General features: G+C 42.5%; 1 protein-coding gene and 1 pseudogene across 5 annotated transcripts in view; both read left to right on the forward strand.

Annotated features, from left to right (window-relative positions):
• ASAP1 (ArfGAP with SH3 domain, ankyrin repeat and PH domain 1) overlaps positions 1 to 24,671 on the forward strand; it is a 352,276-nt gene that overhangs the window by 165,096 nt on the left and 162,509 nt on the right. The window lies entirely within an intron of this gene.
• On the forward strand, positions 4,187 to 4,301 carry LOC123927935 (annotated as a pseudogene).

Here is a 24,671-nt window from a genome sequence, read left to right on the forward strand (position 1 = left end):
TTGGATTATTTATTCTTTGGGTGTTGAGTTTGATAAATTCTTTATAGATTTTGGGTGCTCGCCCTTTATCTGATATGTCATTTGCAAATATCTTCTCCCATTCTGTCGGTAGTCTTTTGGTTTTGTGGACTGTTTCCTTTGCTGTGCAAAAGCTTTTGATCTTGATGAAGTCCCAGTAGTTCATTTTTACCCTTGATTCCCTTGCCTTTGACAGTGTTTCTAGGAAGAAGTTGCTGCAGCTGAGGTTGAAGAGGTTGCTGCCTTTGTTCTCCTCAAGGATTTTGATTGTTTCCTGGCTCACATTGAGGTCTTTCATCCATTTTGAATCTATTTTTGTGTGGGGTGTAAGGAAATGGTCCAGTTTCATTCTTTTGCATGTGGCTGTCTAATGTTCTCAACACCATTTATTGAAGAGACTCTTTTTTCCATTGGACATTCTTTCCTGCTTTGTCGAAGATTAGTTGACCATAGAGTTAAGGGTCCATTTCTGGGCTCTCTGTTTTGTTCCATTGATCTGTGTGTCTGTTTTTGTGCCAGTGCTATACTGTCCTGATGATTACAGCTTTGTAATAAAGCTTGAAATCTGGAATTGTGATGCTGTCAGTTTTGGTTTTCTTTTTCAATTCCTCTGGCTATTTGGGGTCTTTTCTGATTCCATATAAATTTTAGGATTATTTGTTACATTTCTTTGAAAAAAGTTGTTGGTATTTTGGTAGGGATTGCATTAAATGTGTAGATTGCTCTAGGTAGCATAGACATTTCCATAATATTCATTTTTCCAGTCTATGAGCATGGCATGTTTTTCTATTTCTTTGTGTCTTTAATTTCTTTCATGAGTATTCTACAGTTTTCTGACTACAGAATCATTGCCTCTTTGGTTAGATTTATTCCTGGGTATCTTCTTGTTTTGGGTGCAATTGTAAATGGGATCGAGTCCTTAATTTCTCTTTCTTCTGTCTTGTTGGTGTATAGAAATGCAACTGATTTCTGTGCATTGATTTTATATCCTGACACTTTACTGAATTCCTGTATGAGTTCTAGCAGTTTTGGAGTGGAGTCTTTTGGGTTTTTCACATAAGGTATCATATCAACTGCAGTTTGACTACTTCTTTGCCGATTCAGGTACCTTTTATTTCTTTTGGTTGTCTGATTGTTAAGGCTAGGACTTCAAGTACTATGTGGACATCCCTGCTGTGTTCCTGACCTTAGGGGAGAAGCTCTCAGTTTTTCCCCATTGAGAATGATATTCGCTGTGGGTTTTTCATAGATGACATTGATGCTATTGAGGTATGTACCCTCCATCCCTACACTGTGAGGAGTTTTGATCAAGAAAGGATGTTGTACTTTTTCAAATGCTTTTTCAGAATCTACTGAGAATATCATATGGTTCTTGCTCTTTTTTTATTAATGTATTATATCACATTGATTGATTTGTGGATGTTGAACCAACCTTGCAGCCCAGGAATAAATTCCACTTTGTCATGGTGAATAATCCTTTTAATGTACTGTTGCATCCCATTGGCTAGTATTTTGGTGAAAAAAAAATTTTTTTTAAGATTTTATTTATTTATTTGACAGACAAAGATCACAAGTAGGCAGAGAAGCAGGCAGAGAGAGAGGGGGGAAGCAGGCTCCCTGCCAAGCAGAGAGCCTGATGCGGGGCTCGATCTCAGGACCCTGAGATCATGACCTTGAGCCGGAGGCAGAGGCTTTAACCACTGAGCTACCCAGGCGCCCCTGGTGAAAATTTTTGCATCCGTGTTCATCCAGGATAGGAGTCTATAATTCTCCTTTTTGATGGCGTCTTTGGTTTTGGGATCAAGGTAATGCTCAGAGGCCTGCTCTTCTTACCAGCAGCCCTACTCACCCTAGACAGGGACTCAGCTGATAGTGACCCTGAGGCTTCCACCCGCCATCCAGGTGGAGGCCTGGATGTAGTTGGGAAGCAGATACCTCCAGTGCCCAAAGAGAGAGCCAATTCCACACAGTTACCAGCACCCCTCAAGGCTGAGTTGATCACCACGTCTCGGTGAAACTCAGAGGGAGCTTCTGTGGATGGTGTGCTTTACCTGGGCAGCAGTTTTGCGTTGGGCACACGTGTTTACCAGCCTTGTTTCTCTCCCGCTGTTGTCCCTCCAAGCATATGTAAACAGCCATTTGAACGGGTGCTACCTGTATTCCCAGGACATCCTGTTGGCAGTTTTTGTCCACTTCCTTGCAGCCAGAGGTACAGTCAAGGTCACACAATGGCTATTTTATTTGAAAACTGTCACAGAAATGTGCACTTGCATTCTGTCTCTGGCTGTGTTGGTAATCTGAAAACCTTGGATTTTACTTTCAAATTCATCTACCGCTACACCAAGCACTGCCTTTTTCCTAAGTCTGAAGAATGTATCCCAGACAAAAGGCCAATTTCAGTTGACCTTAATTCTCCCTCTGCGGCATTCTTTTAGTTCTCTGTGTTTGAAATTCAAGGCCTGTGCTGGTTTCAAGTACACTTTTTAAAAAGTCTAAAACAGAAATGTATTATTGGACTGATAATGCCTCATGGAGGCCAATAATGGTTTTATGTACAAGCCACAGTACTTTTTTTGTTAGTGGTTTAAGTGCCTTTGACTGTTCCTTCTCCTCCTCCCCCTTCTCCTCCCTCAGGTTTCTTGAATCATGCTAAGTAACTCGATATTGCTCTTGTCCTGCATAATGTCCGCTAACATTGGCAAAATTGTTGGGGGAATGCTTTGGGAGAAAACATTGGGTTTAACAAACAGCAGTAGAATTTTGTGGACACTGCAAATGATTCTTAAACTGCAGAATTGTCAAGAAGCCTGAATGCTTCCCTCTTCCTCCCAAATTTAGTATACCATGCAACAATAATGATTTTTTAAAAATATTTGGAGTGTAAAGATCACCCATGATCCCACTATTATAACCAAACTACTTTTCAGTCTTTGATGCTCACATACATTTTTTTAAACATTTGCCACTTCAGATTTTTCTTTTTCACTGTATCGACTAGCATAAATATTGTTCTGTAGCTTTTGTGTTTGGTATTTCAAGGGCTATATAATACATCATCACATAGATGTTTCTTAAATTACTGAAGCCATTTCAAGATTACCAGTCTCCAGAGAGTGCCTGCATTTTGGCTGACACCATGAATGTAGTAATCCACTTTTTTGAGTCATTAGCCACTTGTTCCCTATTGAGTGATGTCCCTGGAAAGCTTTCCCAGAAGTGAGGTTCTTGGGCACAGGGCATGGAGCGCCATCTTTTGGAACTTGAGCTACCACATTGCTGTGTCAAAGTGTTGTGTAGCTACACTAATCACATAGAAGGGCCATGATTTTTGGAGAGACTACTCTCACAGCTGTTCCCGCAGGCTCCCAGCTAGTGGCTTATTGGGTCTCTCTAGAGAGAGGGCCTCACCTTTAACAGATGCCTTAGGAGGTCGTTCTCCGCAAGGAGAAAATTCATCTGAGTTCACTGCTCTTGTAAGGAAGTGTATCCTACCCGTCTGAGTTCACTGCTCTTGTAAGGAAGTGTATCCTACCCGAAGGGCGTAAGAGGACTGGCCCCTGCTCCCACTCCCACCAAACTCACTGTTTCTGTAAGGATGGGGTAAAAGAGTTCCTTCAATATGCAGTTCATTTACTAATGTCAGATTAGATTTTTATCAAGCAAAAGATGCTTCTGCCTAGATATCAGAATGGTTAAGGGCCCGGCTGTGGAGTTAGACTGTCTAGGTTTGATTTCAGCTCCGCCTGATCTGCAGGGTGGCTGTGGGCAAGACACTCAGCCTTTCTCATCTGTAACATTGATGTTCTGGTGTAATCATCCCCATCACATTAGGTTAGTGGGGGGATTTGATCTGCTTCTCCATCTAAAGTGCTTTGCACAGCTTCTTGCATAGACTACTCCGTAAGTGTTCACTGTCAGTATTCTATCGTGGCATGCCATTTCTTTCCCTGCTCTCCAGAGTCCGTGTGAATTACTTGAGTGCTAGAGCTGTTATGAACTCTTTTTCTTAAATTCCAGTAGCCCCTGGAGCTGGTATGGGGGGTAATGGTAGGCTTTGGTTTAGCAGTGGACTCTGTGCTCTCTACTTGGGTTATACGGGCTTCCCCAAACCAGAGTGTACGGAAGGAGCAGGTTGGACTTCTTTCGTGTCCAAAGATTGGTTGATAAGAGCTTTGCGCAGTGGCAGTATCATAGCCAGTGAGGTTTATCCGAGGCCTGATTATTGCTAATCGAAGATTGGTTGATGAGAGATATATTCTGGAAGATCAGAGAACTGTGGTGATTAGCTTTTTCTGTTCATTGCTCACCCTTCCACTCCTTCCCTCTAGTCTGTCTTCGGGATTACCATTGGACCCTCCCATTCTTTCTTCGTTGTCTCTGATTATCCTACTTATTCTGTGCTGCATTCTTGGAACTACTTCATCAGGTATATCTTCCACTTCACTAATTCTCTCATCAGCTATGGATAATGTTAACCATTCCTTTGATACTTTTTTTGGTTTTTGGAAGATCTTTCACAAGTATTTTTCACAAGCATCTGTTGTTCATAATATTTTGTTCTTTCCTCATTATTTTAGATCTTTACTTTTTACAAGTTGTGTAATCTATTCAGTAATTATATACATTAATTCTGAGGGAAATTTTTTTTTTCTGTTTTTCACATCTTGTTTCTTCTCACTCCTGATAGATAGTTTTATGTTTTCATATTTGAGAAAGATAATGTCATTATCAGGAAGGCTTTCTCGGTGGGCGATTAGTATGGCCTGACTGGAATCCTTACCCTGGAGAGTGGTTTTACATTTGGTTCCCCTCAGGGTGCTTCCAGCTCCAGACTATTTTTGTTTTATTTAATTCTAAAACATTCTCTAAGACCTCAGACTCACTGAGAGTAGCAGGCACAGTTCACGGAGCTCCTCACCACCATCATTGAGATAAAATTTTCAACATGAAACCCACCACCCCTGAATTATTTTTCAGCTTGAGAGCCCCCATACCATGCAGGTGGGCTCACTCGCCAGTGCCTGTGTAACCTCAGGAGAGACTTCCCTCCCACCGCGGCCTACACATGACCTAGACACGGACAGACCAGCCTTCTTTCATCTCCCTGTGCTGGGTGGTACTCCTTCCTTTTCCCCAATTCATCCCTTCATTGGAATTAGAGGTCCTCAAGGGGCCCAGCTTTGAGACGGAACACACCTCCCTACTTGTGAGTTATTTTTTCCTGTCTCTATGTAGGTGTTAAAATCTGAGCTCCACCTAGGTTACCGAGAAATGGAGAAGGCTCCCAGGCCCGTGGCAAAATGGTCTCAGGCCTTTCCTGCTCCATCTTTCCTCTGTCTTCATTTCTTCCCTTCTTACAGATTCACTGTGGATGTTCATCAGACTTGATCCAGAAGCAGTACGGTGAGAAGGCCTCCTTTCCTTTTTTATTTTCTGTTGGGGAAAGTAGAGGGAACTCCCTCCCAAATCCTGATTGCTTATTTGATTGTTCACATCTAGAAACATTTATGAACATCTCCTGTTGTTCTTCCTGTGCTAAGTGCTCTGGGGAACCGTGGAGGAAACAAGACTTGACCCCATCACAATTCTTATTTAAAGTCACCAGCGGCTTTCTTTTGCCTTGAGAAAAGGGCCAGATCCTTGGCCGGGTTCACAATGTTCTTTGAAAGATCCCTCCCCACTTTTCTAACCCTTCTGCTTGCACACCAGGGATTCTAATCCATGTAGCTTCTCCTGGCCTGTGCTTGCCCCTCTTTCTTAAAATGTCCTTCCTTTCCCTTGATGCTTCAAGAACATTTTCTCTCCAAAGCCAGGTGAAAACCACCTCCTCTGAGACAGTCTCCCTGACCTCCCAGACAGGGCTTCTAGAGCCCTTTGTGTGTAATTACTGTCTTAAGCCAACTTACAGTTCACTTGTGCAGGACTGCTGCTGTCACCACCTGGCGTGTTTCTGGAACGAAAGGATTTATGTTCTATCACGTTGGTATTCACAGGAAGGGACAGGCGCATTGCTTAACATACACTAAGCAACTAATACATTCCTGAATGAAATGCAGTATTTATGTGCAGGAATAGCTAAATAACAATTCAAGAATTACTGTTATTACAGTTAAAAAAAAAAAGTGGTTTAGATAACCATTGTTTTCCAGTATTGAGAAGGGAAGAACTACCGAGGCTGGTGGACCAAGGGTGCTGTTTGGCCCAGTTCTCCAAGCACTGGCTGGTCTCCCATGAGGAGTGCAAGGAGAGGGTCAGGTAGTGCTAGGGGCAGCACTGCCTTGCTTACTGAGGGGACGGGGCTGGCCTGGGAGCCAAGTCTCCCCAGCAAGGTGCTGGGGCTCATGGAATTGTGGTGGGCCGTTCAGCTTCTCCCCACAGGGGAAACCTGGAAGGAGCCAGGGCATGAGTCCTGAGCAGTTTTCTCCCACAAGTTAAGAGACCCAGTTGTTTCATCTTGCTGTCTGGCCAGCATTCCTGATTTGATTAGCCTTTAGGTTAAGCCCAACCCCAGTGTCCTCAAGTCTCATTGTCTTCCCTCCCCATATCTGAAGGAGCACTCAAGAAATGATGTATGTGTCTCTCTGTTTACCCCACACCACCTCACCTTCTGGTCACAGCTAGGAATCCTCTGTCTTTTCCAGTAGTTGTGGGTTTTTTCCTTCCCTCCGGGAAGACTGGAATTTCACAAACTCACAAATTTCACAACTGTCAGTGTCTACTACAACACAGAGGTATGTTGCAAGAAGAGCGGGTATGAAAATTCTAGGACTGCCCTGTTTTACCCATGCAGTAATAAACAAGATGCTTTAGCTTCTCTGAACCTGTTTTCTTACATATGAAATCATGAATGATGCTTACCTTGCAGGGCTGTTAAAAAAAGAAAGAGAGAGATTGATGATCTGTGTCAGTTGTCTTTATGTGCCTGGTTCATGGAAGGCACTCAGAATTGTTATTATTTACATGTAATGCAACTGAGCTCAGTGAAAAAGCCCTAGGTTTTGGAGCGAGGGACTGATGAACTTGGTTCTCTGATCATACTACTTAATAGCTGTGTGGCCTGCAGAGGTTAATTATACTTTCATGGGCTTGTTCTGAGACATAACTGAAATAACAAAGAGCAGCCTTTCACTCAGGCCCTCATAAGCAGAGGCTCACTTAAATTTACGCAGAAGCGGTGATGGTGGGTGTTAGTGCCAGACCACCTCATGATCTCTGTCAGTGATGTCTCCTGTTTTGCATTTATGTGTTTCCTTTTCCTCACACTCCTGTCTGGCCAGAACTTGCCAGTGCTTTGTGTATCTTTTCTTGGTTGCTCAGCGGAAGTTTGGGCTTGTGTACCTAGCCCATCATGGCTTCTCTTCTGTCACCTTTTCTTTTCTCTTTTCTAGTTCAAATTCCTTGGAGGGTCAGGTCTGATTGGCCCAGCTTACCTTTCTTTAACCCAGCCACATCGTGGATTGCTAGGAAGTCCTTGGGTCTAGCTGCCTTCCCTGATCGGGTTAGCAATGCTGGAGGAAGAGTGTCCTTTGCTGAAAACCTGGCAGTCTCTTGCCTTATCTTCGACTTGGGTCTTTTTGAGGATACGTGTTACAGTCACCACACATAATCAGACACTATATGCCAAGTAAATGGAAGCCACTCATATTAATAAATGCGTCAAGTATTTGGAAGGGCTGTTTTTTTTTTTTCAGTGTTTCCATGTTATACACAAATGGAAATATTCTTGAGGCAAAGGGTTAAGGATAACTTTTGGTTTCAGAAGCTATTTCTTCTCTCTTGATGCAAGGCAGACCTTTGGTTGGAATGTAACAAACTCGGGTACAATGAGTCAAGACTTTCACTGGTTTGCATTTTTCATTAGTGTGTCATTCAAGGAAATCCTGGCTTTTGGGTCATGGAACAGGCCTCTCTGTTTATCCTGCTACAGAAGTAAAATATTCAAAGCATTTAATAATACCTCTGAAGATAAACTTATTTGAGGTCTGTTCTAGTGCTTTTGGGGGGAATTTTCAATGAAGCCTATTTTATAAACATTTTCAAAATTTTGTGATAGCCTTTATTCCAACAGGGATCATGGAACAGGAGGGGTTCTTACAGTCTAAATATTAGTTAAAGGCATTTGAGAAACTAGGAATTCCAACCAGCATTCAAAGACTGCTTTCTTCATACTGAATAAAGAATCATTTTCCATCCCAAGTGTTTTCTGAAAAGACAGTGAATAAACCTTCTATAACCACATATCTGAAATCCCGTGTGTACTCTTTTTTTTTCCCCCTAGAGTAAAGCTAGGGACATGACGACAGTCTGTGAACTACGTGTTTATCTCACATGCTGGTTGTTAGCTAATGAGAAAAGTAGGAATTAGCGTATATTATCCATATTTGGTGGCTACTTTTAATTTTGGAGCCTATAGTCTTTTAATTTTTCCTGTAATTGTGAAGTCCATTGGCTTTTCCCCCCTTCCATACCTGTTAACCGTATTCACGCATTCACTCTGCAAGTGTTTCTTGTGTACGTACAAGACACCAGGTGCTCCACGCTGGGGGTTGGCTGCCAGGGCTGCCAGTAGTTCAGGGCCAGGAAGAGAACAAAAGTGCGGGAGGGAGATCCTTGATTGTAACCCCCACCCTCCAGGATCTCCCCACCCCAAGTCCTGGCCTCCCCCACACATTTGTGTGATCACTTCAGGTGTCAGAGATTTTCTTCTGGGTCAACCCTGCCATGGTCTCAGGATACTTCCACCTGAGGGGGTTATCAGCCTTTAACTTAGACTGGAGTGGGTTGGACACCCCATGTACCATGTCTTACTGGCAGTCATTTCTCACAGTTGGGTTCCCCCACACCTTCCCTGCCCCCCAGACTTACAGATCTGCCCCCTATCCCAGTATTTCTCATGCATCCCGCCGCTCGACACCTCTCTTCCCGATCCTCCTCAAACTTACTCCTGAGGGAAGGGTTGAACTGTATGGGGTGGTTAAATCATCATGTTAAGACAAAGTGGCATGAAGGCAGGAAAATTGCTTAGAAAGACCCATGTTCTTAGCACCAACTGTCATATGTTTTCCCTCAGCGTATTGTTTGTTCATATGAGCCCGAGACAAAGTGCTTGGCTCGCATTTAGGGGCTATGATAAGTGCACATAAGTGCACGTACGCAAACATACGCAGGTTACGCTAGACTCACTTCCAGGCTGGTGAGATCCTTGGAGTACACAAGGCTGCCGGAAGCAAGGGGTCTGACTGCCATAGTCTTAGTGGTATGACCTCCTCCCAGTGGGGCTTATGTGGGTAGAAGTACACTTTTTAACTACGAATTCCTCTCCCACTCCCACACTTTTTTCTAAATACATATAATTGAGTCAGTGTGGGTTACATTTCTGCATCACTTTCCTTGAGGAGAGGGAGACCCTAAGAGGCCTTGAATTTTCCTGAAAACACTATGTTTTATCTTGAGGGGGTAGAAGCAAATTTGGCTGGATGTGCCACAGTTTAGTTTATATTTGCTTTAATGTGAAACTGCCCCCCCCCCCAATCCTTTAGTGCCTTGGAAAGAAGCCCCATATTCATCCTGTAGCCTCTGTGCCCTGGTACACCTCCGTTCATAATGTAGTCTACTGGTTTGGAAGCAGGTGGTTCAGCGCACAGAGACCCAGTGGATCCCCTTACAGGCCTAATTGGCCCGTGTTTCCTATACACATGAGGTCATCCCAGTATCTTCCATACCACTGGGTTTCCAAGCTGAGGACCATAAGTGGCATCATCCCAGGGCCATTCTGGAACTCCAGCTGCATCCTAATGAAGAGAAAATCGTGGGAACAGGAGACAGACCTGGGTTTAGTGCTGGTGTTAAACTGTCCTGTGTGAACTTGAGCAAGTCATTTAACCTCTCAGGATTTCAGTTTTTACTTTTACTTTAACATATAATATGGCAGTTAGAATACGAAATCTCTAAGGTCTTCTCAGCTCTGCACTCAAGTAAAATATGAATTTCGGGCTGTTGGAAATAGAGAAAAGTGGCAGAAGCATTGGTAGTGCCGAGATGTAGAAGACCCAACACCTTTTACACAAAGTTCCTGTTCTAGTGGCCCAGGAAGTTGAACAACTCTTTAAAATAATCGGAGATGGTCAGTGATTTGGCAGGAAGAGACCCGTGGTACGGGATATGTTACACGGTCTTCCAGTTTTACTTATTTAACCAAGTCCTTCTTATATTTGCATTGTAAATACATTACATTGTCACGGAAATATTAGGAATGTCTGCTGAATGGGGGAAAAATGAATTCTTGGGGTTTTTTTTCCCACTAACAGGACAATATATAAATAGTATTGGTTGGCCTTTTCCTTCAAAAGGAAAAAAAAAAAGAAGAAGAAATTGTAACATATCCTTTATCCATCATCCCAAAAATGTTTTGAAGACAGAGGAAGCACTCAGTATTTTTTATCATCCCTAGGACAGCCAAGGACCTAATAGATAAATGCAATTAATTTAAAAGCCTTATTCCTTCTTAATCCTCACACAAGAAGTAGCCAGATTTATAGTTTGCTTGTCTTGGAATTCATGCACTATAAGTGTAAGGTTCATTTCCAGTCCAACCTTCTATAATTTCTTCCTCAAATCAAGACATTGCAAAATTGCAAGTACTTCCCACCTCCCTTTCCACTTTCCTGTCCATGATAAGAAACTGAAATGCGTGGAGGGCATGTGAGGTGATGTGGCATAGCCAGTTAGTGAGTGAGCGTGACAACATAATGATGCCTCATTAAGTTTGATTTTAAGAACAGCATTCCTAATTTATGCTAATTTTACTTGAAGATTCGCTGTAGTCATAACCCAACCCATAAAAGGCCCTTGATGGATCAGAGCCCCACTGTCTTTTGATTTGTTTTGTCCGTCTATTCCTTCAATATCAGCTTTAGACTTGAGAGGAAAGTCAGACAGCAGGAGAGGCCCTGTATCCAGGGCCACTCAGCGTAGCCTCACAAAGGAGGTCTGGCAAGGGTTTAAAGTGAATTCGAAACATCTAAGCACCCACTTTGAGGTTCTCTTTCCACAGTAGTAACTCGTGAGAAATTACTTCGGTTATTAGCTGAAATGAAAGGGGACATATTTAAAAGAAGTGGAAAATAGAATGTTTGAAGCTTGTTGGGAACAAATAAAGACTTTGGGGAAATTCCCAAGGGAGAGTGCTTTGCTATTTAGTAATCCCAAGGCATGGAGGGAAAAAAATCAGCCCATGTCAGTGAGTGAGTCATAGTTTTATTCCTCTCAATTACAGGCAGATTATTTCTTAAATCATGCAGGTCATGAATTTTGGGAACCATTCTCTGTGGGGAGAATTTCAGCTTTTTCAACTTCTACCCCTAGCTTTTAAAACATTTTAAAAATTCCATAAATAAGTGGACAGATTCCCTTCTATAACTAATTTTTTAAATTGATGGGATAGGGAAAATGTTCCTGTGTCACCTACCCCAAAATTGAAAAAAATAAAGAAACATGAGAATTGAGACAAGAACATTTTCTGGGATTTTGCAAGGGAAGGTGTCAGCAAATCAGTCCTAATCATATATTACATATCTACCACGAGAACCCAAAGCTGTTGCATTTGGAATATAAGAATTGTGAGACAGATAAGCCATAATTGCATGGAGTTCCATTCTCAGAACTAAGAGTACTATTTATTGAACACCTGCTGTGTACCAGGCACTTGCTGCGTTTCTGACCCTTCCTGTTAGCCCTGTCAAACCATGGGATGCAGGTCCCAAACCTGAGAGCGATCTGGGGAATTGCCTGTACTCTAAGAGCAATTCAGAGCCAGAGCCTGAAATCAGACCTGGGTCACCTGGGCTCTGATGTCTGTCATGTTTCTACAACACTCACATGAAACACTTGGAAAGTAGTAAGTAATTCAGCATCCTCAAGAGCTGAAATATGTCCTTGAGACTTGAGGGTGGAGGATAGGAGTGAGTGTCAGGGAGGCCTGGGAAGGCTTTATAGCTCCAGGGACTATATAACTTATCCAAGTGGGGCAGGAGTGGGGGTGGTTCTGTTACTTATAACAGGGCCATGCGTGTAAAGGGGGATTGTGCTCGGTACACCAACTGGGCCATGCAGTTCATGGCGGAGAAAGACTGAGGGGGTTGGGCAGAATGACACTGACTTTCTCCATAAGCATCCTAAACATGCCCTAACAACTTCCATCCCAGAGCCATCGCCCAGAACACAGGTAGGATCCGTAGGAGACTTTGGCGCCAGGGCTGGGCAAGAGTGACTGGCACCTCCTCCTCAGGTCCTGATCTTTATCGTTCTGGGAGAAGCGAGCTCTGCTCAACCAAGGCATTTTATAGGGAAAGTTGGACTTCTGACTTTTTATTTTAAATCTCCCAAGTTTTTTAAATGTTTGGAAGCTAATTCAGAATTTACAAAAGATAATTATGCAAGCCATGTAAAATAAACTCAGGCAAGTTGAATTTAGACTGTGAACCACCCATTTGCTTTCTCTGATCTAAATTACAACAGATTTTCTGGAATATTATGATCCAAGTCTGTGTTATCCAAACTGTATTGTGTGGAGAACTGGTTCTGAGACGTTAGTAGGCACTTCTAAGAAAGGATAGAGGTGGGAAGTATGCTTCAGAGGACAAATAAGTTTGGGAAATACTTTGTTAAACAAAGTTTAAATTAAAAAAAAAATTTAAAACAGGAATCTCATGGTATTTTAATGTATTAATTTTCTGTGAATTTTCAAAGGGTGTATGGCGGGAGTGGGGAGGGGATTCCCAAACTTACTGACTGCAGATACGTTTTGTCTCACAGATTAATTGGTCTCATATTTCAGGAAATTCTGATCTAAGTGAAGAGTTCTCAAATTTAAGGATATTCTAAAATTTAAGGATATTCTAGAACCACCCTGTACTTGACCGACCGCACTTCTGTCCCATGAAAGCTTATGGAAGGAAGTGCCACATCACCAGGTCCTTCAGAGCTGTGCCACGCGAACTGTTAGCCACGTGAACTGTTAGCCACGCTCTACGGGCTAGTGCCAGGTCTGGGTTTGAACCACTTGTCTCTTCTTAGTGGGCCTTGTCATTGGAGAATGGGAGAGCTGTTTGTTCCCTTTTGAGAAGTGGAGTCATTGGGAATCTCTGGGGTATCTAGATCGCAGACTGTCACTGGATATTGTGCTGGACAGCACCACAGTGGCTAGAAAGTTTTTGGAAGGGGAGCTTCCCTTGAGGGTGTCCATTATAGTTACCAGAAGTGTCCGTTAAACGTGTGACTCTAGTAACGAATCAACACGGACATTTGGAAAACAGCAGCAAGTACATAAAACCATCCATCATAAGCTGGGATGCTTTCTCAGAGCCCTTAGTGCTGTAGCTCCGTTTTGTTAATTTTTGATATTTGAAGCGGAAACCACTTTTTAACAAATCATTCACAGGAAATTTGCCCCTTCCTTTACAAAGTAGCTCAGTCCACAAAATGTCATTTAATAAAAGTTTTTTGATGTATTTCTCAAGAAGACTTTGAATTTTCTTTATCATTCTTTCAAGCCGTATTTTTCTTAAATGTTTTCTGGAATTTTCTACATGCTTCACTTCTAGGTGAATATATTTTTGCCTTGGCACACTTATCCTCAAATATCATATTACAGGGAAGCATTCATGCTTCAAAACATCCTGTGTCCAGTTACCTAATAAATGTGATGGAGGTAATTCATCACGATCCCTGAGGTCAAGGGCCATCTCTGTATTTCCTGACTCTGGGACACGGTTCCCACTGGATATTTGTCAGATCAGTGAATTCAGAGTGGAGATTGAGGTTTTTCCCCAGATATTCAGTAGATACAGCCCCATTTTAATTAAGTTTGGTATACCAAAGTCTAAACGCAGGCGTGTGATCATTTACATTACAAAAGGACTCCTTGGGATAGAATAACAGCACAACTTTTCCTTTTTTTTTTTTTTTTTTTTTAAAGATTTATTTATTTGACAGAGAGAAATCACAAGAGAGGCAGGCAGAGAGAGAGGAAGGGAAGCAGGCTCTCCGCTGAGCAGAGAGCCCGATGCGGGACTCGATCCCAGGACCCCGAGATCATGACCTGAGCTGAAGGCAGCGGCTTAACCCACTGAGCCACCCAGGCGCCCCTAACAGCACAACTTGACAGGAGTTAGAAAGCCTCTCTGAAATGTTAATATGCATCTTTGAGGAAATAAGATTTAATTTCAAAGCCTTGATTTATAGAAAACTACTTCAGTTCTTGTCAACAGGAAGATTTACCTTTATGGAAACAATACCCAGTGGAGCATAATACTCATCTGTGCTTCAGAGCAGACTCTCATACCAACCTCAGGCCTGTTTTCCTCGAGTAATATTTAATCGATAGGTCCCTGGTCTCTGAGCATTCCTCTGCTAACGACATTCTATCTGAATGGGCTTCCTGAGGAAGCTTTATTTGAAAAGGTGCACGTTAAGGACCAGCATTGTGTGTGAGAGTTGGGGGGGGGGGGGTACTAGTGGGGGGAGGTGGTCTATGTTAGCCATTGCTCCCTTTTAAGATGGCTACACATCGAGTTAACCACTATCCTAAATCGCACTCCCCAGTAATTTGCAAGAGGATTATTAGTTAGATCTTTGTGACATTTCTGGTATGTGACAGCTTTTTAGAAGTCAAAGACTTAAGACCTTTTGTCAGTGTTGTGACTTAGTGGCGCGTGAATTTATTAATACAGTAAGAGATTATCATTAGTGCCTGCTAGTATTTCATAATCATGTTTAAAAACACACAACTGAAAATCACCCTTATTAAAAGAAGCTTCATTATTTGACAGCCGTGCTGACAAGCAGGTCTCAAAAATAAATACCTTTATTTATGGAAGTTAAAAAACTGGCTATTCACTCAGCAGCAGGAATCAGATGGGAGACAAAGGACATACATATCGGGGGGATCGAAGGCTGTGCGCCTACTGTACTGGTAATGGCTATCTGCCTGTGCAGAAAAATAAGCAAAAATGTTTGCAGGATAATATGAAGTTTAAAAAGCAGAATACAAACTGCCTGTAAAACTGTTTACATAGAATAAACAAGAACTGAGTTGTCCATGAACAAGGTTGGGAAGTAAAAAAAAAAGGAAAACAGTATTTTAGAGTTGTACAGCTAAGTAAAATTTAAAATGTTTATTTCTTATTTGTTCAGTATTATGTTCAAAGACAAATCCAAAATTTTCTGAAGTGTTTTGTTTTAGTTTTTGCCTGTAAAATGTGTATCCTACGTGCCTTGTGGTAGAAAACAGCAGACATGGGAGAAATACCTATTTTTATTTGCTTTGAGCAATATAATATCTTTAAGGTCATAGAACATCTGTGAATGGAATCCTTTTTTTTAAATTAAATTTTGATTTGGGAGACTTGAATTTTAAAACAGCATTTATTACCCGGGTGGGCTTAGGAAAGTCACCTAGGGTCTCTGAGTCTTCATTTCCTCAGAAAGGAAAGACTGTGATATTATTTGGGCAGTTGGGAATAGCAGATGCAAAATAGTAAAAATGACAAGAAAATATAAAGTATTGCTCTATTTCGGAACAATGTGAATGCCCTTGATGCCATCTCTTCTATGTAAACATCCTTAGATTGGTTTCTGCTACTTTAAGGAAAACCTTTCACAGTGTGTCCTTTTATACACTGGACAGTGGAATCTCTTCTCTGTATACAGACTGCACACAGCCCCGAGCTGCATTCTGGGCGGGTCTTACTCCACCTTTCTCACAGCACAGTTCTTACGTAAGAGAGGGAAAATCTAGTGTTCATTAACAGAGCTGTGGCTTCTCAACTTTGGGCATGTCCGTTGTAAAACCCTGCACATGCATTCCATGTGCACGTGTATCGACGCACATACATTATACATAATCCTCGTGCTAGTACTGTATAATTCTTTGTGACATAAAACAATATAAATATAAGTTCTGATATTTTTCTTCCCACACCACCATGGAAAATCTCGTGTCTTCTCGGGAGATCACTGATCTAAAGAGCTCATCTGAGTGGAAGGTTTATATCTGCATCTCCCTGTTCTTTTCCTTCTATAGTAGCACCACCAGCCATGTAAAAACTGTCCTTGCTAATTATATGTCTCGTGGGAGCCTGAGAAAAAATAAATCAGAGTACTGTCTCTGCAAATCCTAGCTAACATTTGTTGAGGGCTTCCTCTGTGCCAAGCACCACTCTGAGCGCTTCCTTTACTTAGAGCACCTCACTTAATCCACGAAACTATGTCACATGGGTTACTGAGGAAGAAACTGAGGCACAGCTGGGTTAAGGAATGGGCCCCGGTTGCGAAGTTAGTAGTGGGGCTGGGATGTCACCCCAGGCAGAGTGGCTCCCATTCTGTGCTCTTACCACCATGTTTAAATTCCAGCATCTAGTCAGCTTTTTTTCTTTTTTAGAGATTTTATTTACCTGATAGAGGTCACAAGTAGTCAGAGAGACAGAGATTGGGGGGTGGGCAGGCTCCCCGCCAAGCAGAGAATCCGATGCGGGACTCAATCCCAGGACCCTGAGATCATGACCTGAACTGAAGGCAGAGGCTTAACCCACTGAGCCACCCAGGCACCCCGTGACTCTCCATTTAAGATAAAATTGTGAGACTCGGCCTAAATGACTGAGAGCCATCAGCAGCATGTTTTGAATCATCAGGTCAGGACCCAGACATGCAGTTGAGTAAGGCACTGTCAAACTTCCGAGCTGGTAGGAGGTTAAAAGGCTCCCTCTAGCCCTGTGGTTCCTAATGTGTTTGCTAACAAAGACTCCTATTCTGAGGTAGGATCCCGATAAATTCTAAGGATCCTGAAAAGATGTGACTCAGGAAATGCCTTTCCGGTCTAGGTTTTAATTCTTTTAAGGAACTCTCATTATGGTATAACATAGAAATGGTGTTCGCATGACTATTTTTTGGTCTTTAAATACCTTGTTGTACCTATAATTATTATTTTCCCAAGAATGGAGCTGAAATTGCTTCAAGATGAAAGCATGGAGCTTGTGGGTGGGTGTGCTACTCCGAACTTTAGAACTACAACAGAAATTAGAGGTTCACAAGGTAATTGCTGTGATTATAGTTTTCTTTTTGGCCCCAGACAGGAGCTCTGGAAACACAATATTCTACTAATTTTTTAAATGTACAGTTTGCAAGGCAACACGGAAATTACCAAGAGTATGTACTATTTCTCCCTCATTTTCTATGAAAGTTAACATCTTACTGGGTCTTTTGCAATTGCTTAGGAAGAAACAGGCATTTAATGTATTGTAAGACACTGTTAAAATACTTAAAAAAATTTTTAAGTACTAAGTCAGTCCTATAGTACTGTATAAGGAAATTATTTTAAAAGAAAAAAATTCCTAATTGTAACAGTCCTGGGTAGCCTACAGCTTTTAAACACCCTGTGTACCTCTCTAAACTTTGCATTTCTAGAAAATTCATATCTTTGCAATACATGTCATTTTACATTCTAAATAGTGGTACCGTGTAGTATTTGCACACAGCACGTAACAGCTCCTTTAATAACTGGCAGTCCTTTCTTCATCCTAACTGTTGCTAATTTTATGTTTTAGTGGCCATACAATAAACCTTCCAGTTTGTTTCATATCTTACTTTGCTATTTCCCTGTCATCAGATATAGGTTATTTCCAGCCTTCGTACTATAAAACCTGGTGACGTGTTCTGTGGGGTCTTCTGTTGGTTTATTATTGAGGGGGTGGTGGTAATTTAGATGGGAATGATCAAGAGTGGAATTACTTGTCAAATGTAAGAGCAGCTTTGTGACTTGGAATACAGTTTATCCTTTAAATCAATTGTGACTATTTCTCTGAAGCCTCTTCATTATTTTGCATCACTTTTCCTACTGGTTATAACTCTGTAAGGATAAAGGGACACTTCAGTATCATTTTACTTACAATTCAAAGATCATTAGCGTGTTTGAAATTATTTGCATATATTTACTGTTTCCGATTTCTTGTGGCCTCTTTTGTCATCCTATTCTTCTAGTTCTCTACAGGCAAAATAAGAATTCCACATACTAATTATATGTTACAGATGTCAGGTTTGTTCCCTTTTCTGTTGTTGGAATTATTTTTCCCTCTTAGTTCATCTTAGTTTTGTTAAAAATTTATTGTAGTCATTTGTCTTCTTCTAATAGTATCTGTTGTCTGCATTGGCCTCTTCATCATCAGGCCTCCTTAACTGATACACATAGTATATTTTTTGAGATTTAATTTTGTTAGAATTTTTTTTTGAGAGAGAGCACATGTACACTCGAGCAGTGGGGCAAAGGGAGGAAGAAAATCTTAATCAGCTCCAGGCCCAGTGTAGACTCCAGTGTGGGGCTCTATCTCATGACCCTGAGATCATGACCAGAGCTGAAGTCAAGAGTCAGACAGTTAACCAACTGAAGCCCCCACTGAGCGCCCCAAACTTTGTTAGATTTTTTTTTAATAGAGTTTCCTATATTGATGTCCCAACAACATCGTTAATTAGGTGTGCAGCAAAAAACAAAACAAAACAAAAAAAACTATTCTGATTTTAATTATTAAATTATTTTAATTGAGAATTGCAGGGTTGTAAAGTTAAAAAGCAATGTCTTTAAAATATCCCAGTCTTTGACATTCTGTTGTGCATTGGTTATCTCCAAAAAAGAGGTACAGATAACACATAGTGTCTTCCAAAGTTGTCGCAAATTCTTTTTCCCCAAGAATACCGTCTACTCTTTCTCAACAAACAGTTTTCTGCAGATCACAGTGTGGGAAATTCTGCTTTAATTCACTTTGTTGTTTTCAACCTGATCAATTTTTTTGTGAAAAACAGCCATTCATTTTTAGTAATCATCTTCATGCAAATGTGCAACTGGCATTTCTGGATCTCTTCTGTCAAATTAGGGCTTTCTGTGTAAAACACAATTCGCAACAGTGATCAGGTCTGCAGTCCACAGCTCTGAGGTTTGTGTGGGAAAATACACAAGAGGTGGCTTATGGCTTGTATCCCCTTGAAATTCTGTCCTCAGAAGCTGGGCACATGAGTCCGTAGAAAACCTAGCGTGCGGCATACCTGGGCATGATGGGGGGGGTGGGGGGAAGCAAACATGTCATTGAATTAGACAGTCAGATTTGGCAGAAAGAACACAGATCACATTTAGAGTTAGACTTCAGAGTGAAAAGCCTGGTTTTGCCATTTACTAGTTTCCTGGCCCTGGACACTTGTTCTGACTTAAATCTATAAAAGGCATAGTAATGCTGGTTTTATGTAATTGATAGAGTCTTTGAATACCAAATTCAAGATGTCCTTTTCAAAACATTTCTTGGGAGGACAGGGGCTACCCAAAGAAGGACACAAAAATGGCTGGAATTAGAATCTGACACCAAAACTGTGGTTTATCTTAAACACATAGAAATCTTAACTCTGTGGTCCTTCCCTGAAACCATTCACTGTTGATGGAGTTAACTTTTTAAAAAATTAAGCCATCTCTCAGTCAGTTAAACCTCTGCCTTTGGCTCAGGTCATGATTCCGGGGTCCTGGGATCAAGCCCCACGTCGGGCTCTCTGCTTGGGAGGAGCCTGCTTCTCCCTCTCCCTCTGCCTGCTGCTCCCCCTACTTGTGCTCTTTCTCTCTCAAATAAATAAATAAAATCTTTTTTAAAAAAATTAAGCCATCTTTCACTTAAAATCTAACAAGCTTAGAGAGTTGAATAGTAATGGTCCTAGGACTTGAAAATGTTTGACTTTCAGACAGTCAGAGCCAGAAGAGATATGTGTGGACTATTTTTCTAGATTTACTCATCTGGAAGCTGCGAGCCTGAGAGGTCCGATGAGCAGAGTCCGAGTTAGATGTCTGGTGCCCAGGGTCCTGCAGGGGATTCTCTCTGCCCACTATGAACATTGAAGTCTCCCAGGCACATGCAGCGCTGGGATGGGGTCAGGAAGCTGGCCTACAGTGGGGGAATGAAAATAAATGCATGTGTAGTATCTTAAAAGTTTAACAGCTACCATTTGTTGGTGATAGAAGTATAAGAAAAAAGTCCTTATGATAAGTGCTTTCGTAGCACTAGGGGCTGAAGAGAGTGTCTCAGCAGGAAGAGGGTAGGGGTTCACAGAAGAGGTGGTAAAACCCAGTCTTAAGGTTGAGTGTGAGTATGCACGATTGTCAAGAAGACGAAAGACAGAGTATTATTGAGAAAGGAGAGAACTGGCATCACTGGAATTGGAATAGAGACCCAAAATTCGAGCACCGTTAATTTGAAGGGCTAGGAATTATAAAGTGAGCTGAAGACAAAGGGAGTCCGAGGCTGTAGTGTGGTGTAAGGTGGAAAAAGGCATTGTGCGCGGGTTTGTGCTTTATTTTAGGTTCTCAGGCGAGAGTGACACCATCACATTTCTATTTTAGAAAGGCTACTCTGGCATCCAGCGGGGCCGGGGGGAGGGATCGCTCAGAGGCCATTAAGGGATCTCGCTGGGGCATGACCACATCCAGCTGTAAGGAAGGAGCCTTGGGGTTGGGTTCAAGAACTGCTGCCCAGGTGGAACTGGTGGGATTCCCCAGCTTGCTGGATATAAAAGATTAGGCAGGAGGGATGCAACCTAGAGTCTAGCATCCTGAGGTGCTGAGCAGGTGTGAAACAGGAAGGAGTAAGTATTTCTGGAGGAAGCCTTAAGTTTGGGGTGTGGTCCTAGAGGAGGAAGTGAATTGAGTCACAACAGAAGGACTTAAGAGAATTTATGTTAGTGAAATACCCAGCCTGTTGGCTCTTCCCTTTCCAGCCTTGCTTCTTTACCTTCCCTTCCCAGTACAACAGCCGGAGTCGTTTTTCTGAAGGGCAGGACTAGTCACCTCCTTGTTCTAAACCCCCAGGGACTCTGTCTTTAACTAACTATTGCTTTCAGAAGAAAAACCAAACTCCATGCCTCGACTTTTCCTTCCTGTATGGTCTGAATGCTGCCCAAATCCTTATCCTCTGTGTGGTTTTGGCCACCTGGTCTCACTGGGGCTTCTAAACACCAAGCATATCTCTTCGGAAGTGTTGCTGTACACTCAGTTCTTTTCTGTCATCCGCTTTAAAGAAGAGAAGGGTCTCGTTTTTGCCAGCTATCCCTTTATCTAGATGGTCCTTGGCATGTAGCAGGAGCAGGTAGTTGTGGGTGGGTGGACATGGTCTGTAGGGGTTCCTGTTCATTCCCCTCACATTCCTCAGCATGGCCTGCATACCCTAGTGACTTTTCTGTGGGCCAGAGCCGGATTAAAAATACCAGGTAGGGAAGCTATCCCTCAGATTCTTGTTTTCTTTCCTGACCCCAAGGAACCAATTTTTTTCTTTTCAAAAGATTTTTCTACCAGTCACTCTCACTGGTGTCTTTCAGTAAGTCACTGATATTTTTAAGTGTACCTGGAAGCTTTCACAAGCCTGTGCATCTCCATATTAATATAAATCCTGTGTGTGGTACACACACCAACAATCAGTTTTCGGGAAAATTATGCCCAGCGTCAAGTGCGTAGGTCCTAGTTAATGAAGTCCGTAGAGGCTGCTGTTTCTGGGCTACACCCGAGGTTCAGTGGAAAGTCACTGTGTGGTTTTGACTAACACCCACAATGCCAAGCACCGTATGTAGCAGGTGGACTGACATGAAATGGTTGATGGGCAGTTCACACCTGACCTGCAGGGGTGGCACAGCCCTAGCCAGCTGCAGGTTGCCTTCTTCCCACTTTGCTTTTTGTCCTGTCCCTTCCTGCAAGAGCTACTTGGGTTTTCCCGCAAAGTACTGCTAGTCAATTCCTCTTTGGCTCCTTCACAGAGAACTTCTAGAATGGGAAGGAGAAGGGTTTTGAAGTTGCTTAGAGGCTCGATTACTGAGTCCCTGGCTGATTTTTTTTAAGGACTTTTTATTATTTTTAAGTAATCTCTGTACCTAGAGGGGGACTTTAACCTACAACCCCAAGATCATGAGCTATGTGCTTCACCAAATGAGCCAGCTAGAAGCCCCTCCGCTGACTGATTTTTTTTAAAGTTTCCTCCATCCTGTAGACCACAGTGCGTCACATTGGAAGGTTGGAGCGCACGACACTTGAGTACAGGCTTTAGGGTCCAGCAGACCCCGCTCTGTCTCTGACCAGCTGCAGGATCCAAGACCATTCTCAGCTTCAGTCTCCTTATTGGTAAGGTGTGGGTAATAGAAGCCCCCTTGAAGATTCCTATGAGGATTAAATAAGATATTGTGTAGAAAACATGGTCATGATATTTTGTCATCATTGTCACCAATATGGGGGACAGCAGAGGCAGGAATGAGCAAATACAAGAATCTGAGGCAGGGAGGGGACGGAAGAGAAGAAGGAAACACCTGTGTAGAATGTGGGGTCTCCCTGGCCTCTGCACTTGGGCTTGTAGCCATCCTGTCGTACTTCTCCTTGGGATGACATCTGGCCCCATGACCACTGATAAACACCTAGACCTGTTGACAATTGGTAGGTAGATGGTAGTTACCGGATGGTAACTAGTGCCAGGTGGTGTGGGACCAGCAAGGACTCTCAGTGTTAGGGGCAGAGAAGGAGCTTCATGAAGAAAAAGCAAGATTTGGCTTATCCTTGGAGATGGGTTAGGGTCTCATCATGAAATGATGTGATGACTGTACTTCTTTAAGACAACTGGTCTAACCCTAAGGATCTTGAAGGAGATCTGTTCCACTTTCTTTGTTCACATGGCTGGATCCTGACATCAGTGCAGGAGGCAGAGTGGTTTACCAAACGAGAGTACCGAATATGAAAATGACCAGGCCCTCCCTGTTCTCGGAGGACAGTTTCCATCTCTAGGTCGGCTTGTCCCATCTGGAGGAGGAGGGGCCTGGAGGATGGGGCAGGGAGGCGGGCTCTTCTGCCTGCTCAGCTTCCTCCGTCTACATTGCGGAGTGGACTCCGGTAAGGTTGCCTTTCCAGACTTGGTGGTTTTCATCCAAGTCCTTGGCCTTCACAAAGAAAATATAATGAGTTCATCGATACTTCATAGACATGACTGACTTTTGCAAAACAGGATGTGCCCTGGGGAGGTTAGAAAATGAGTACTTCTATATGCATCACCCAAGCAAAAACTGATGCTGCCGTATTTACATTAGTTAAGATGGTACCTCCTTTGAGTGATTAGAATAAAAACTTACGTTTGTAAAATAAAAAGCTCATGAGAAATAAATAGCATCTTGTGAGTATTGGTCTTTTCTATACATTTTTAATTCTGGATGCTTTTAATATAGAGGCATATTCCTGTGATTGATATTTCTGGAGCTCCTCCACTGGGCCTGGCTTAGCCCCTGCCCTAAAGATGTTTACACACCTAACGGTAATCTATGCACACCCCGGAAAGTGGACTTCTGTGAGTTACAGGTTTATGCAGTACCTTCTCTTTGGATTGGAAAGTTAATAGGTCGGTGGTATTTCCCTGCAGGGAATAGATCCTTAGAATCAGTCAGTGAATATTGCCAACATTGAATGTTTGATGCAGACCTGAGCTATGAAATAACTTACCAAGTGGGGCCAAATCCTTAGTCACTGACAGCATAGGGATCTTTAGCATCTATGGGCCAAAGCCCACCCCATGTCACACTTCAGCCATAGAGGCAGTAGAGGACATTAATGTTTCTGATTAAAATCTGTATGAATATCAGAGGCTCTGAATCTTAAGGACACCTTTCATAACCTAAAACAATACCTATGAACAGATTAAAACCTCTATTTGTGGACGACATGTCAACTTTCCATTTCTTGGCTAAGTTATGCAAATCGAATTTTATTTTAAGTTGATCATTTCCCCTTGCGTAGTAGCCTCATTCAACTCATATTAATCTTGAAACTAACAAAGGCTAACATCTTTACCTCTTCCTTTCGTATATGCTGCGGCCACCGTCCCCGTTTGCAGATGCTGTGTGCTGTTGCTTCCTCGCTGAATCTCATCCCAACTGCTGGTGTGGTACGGCTGTCCCACGGGGGGATTCTCGGTCCCTTGTACAGTCAGCCCTCCAGTTAATTGGGGCTTTGCTACTAGCATTTGAGGTGGACACTGAAAGAAAAACGAGAGAGAGAGAAGGAACAGGCCCGGCCCCTTCAGATCTGGGGAAGAGCTTGTGGAGCACAATTTTAGTAGTTGTCAAAGCTCGGAGGTGGGAACAAGCTTGGTGGGTTCAGCAAGATCACAGGTGTGGCCTAGACATGAGTAGTAGAGAGTGTGGGAACAGAAGTCTGAGGGCAGTGGGGCTGGCCTTGCAGGGTCCTGGATTTTATTATAAGAACAGGGACTTCTTTCATCCTTCCTCGTGTGTGTGTGTGTCTTTGTGTCTTTCATTCAATTCAGGAAATTCTAACCAAGCATCCTATGTACAGAAAGAAACAAATATTTCAGTATTATCCTTACAGTGCTTTTAGTTGGTTGAGTAGGGGAAGAGACACAGGCACCTAAACATCGAAAATCCAAGGTAAAGAGTGAAATGATACAAAATGTGGATAACCAAGGTAGCAAGGATTTATAGTTTTGAATAACTTCCTTCATGGGTCTTATTAAAAGCAGTGCTGGGCTCCCCATGTATACTAGTACACCCTCTGTCCTTGTTGCTTTGGTGGGGCAGGTGGAAGGGAGGGAGGG

The sequence above is a fragment of the Meles meles genome, chromosome 1 (assembly GCF_922984935.1).
Source record: "Meles meles chromosome 1, mMelMel3.1 paternal haplotype, whole genome shotgun sequence".
NCBI classification, from domain to species: Eukaryota; Metazoa; Chordata; class Mammalia; order Carnivora; family Mustelidae; genus Meles; species Meles meles.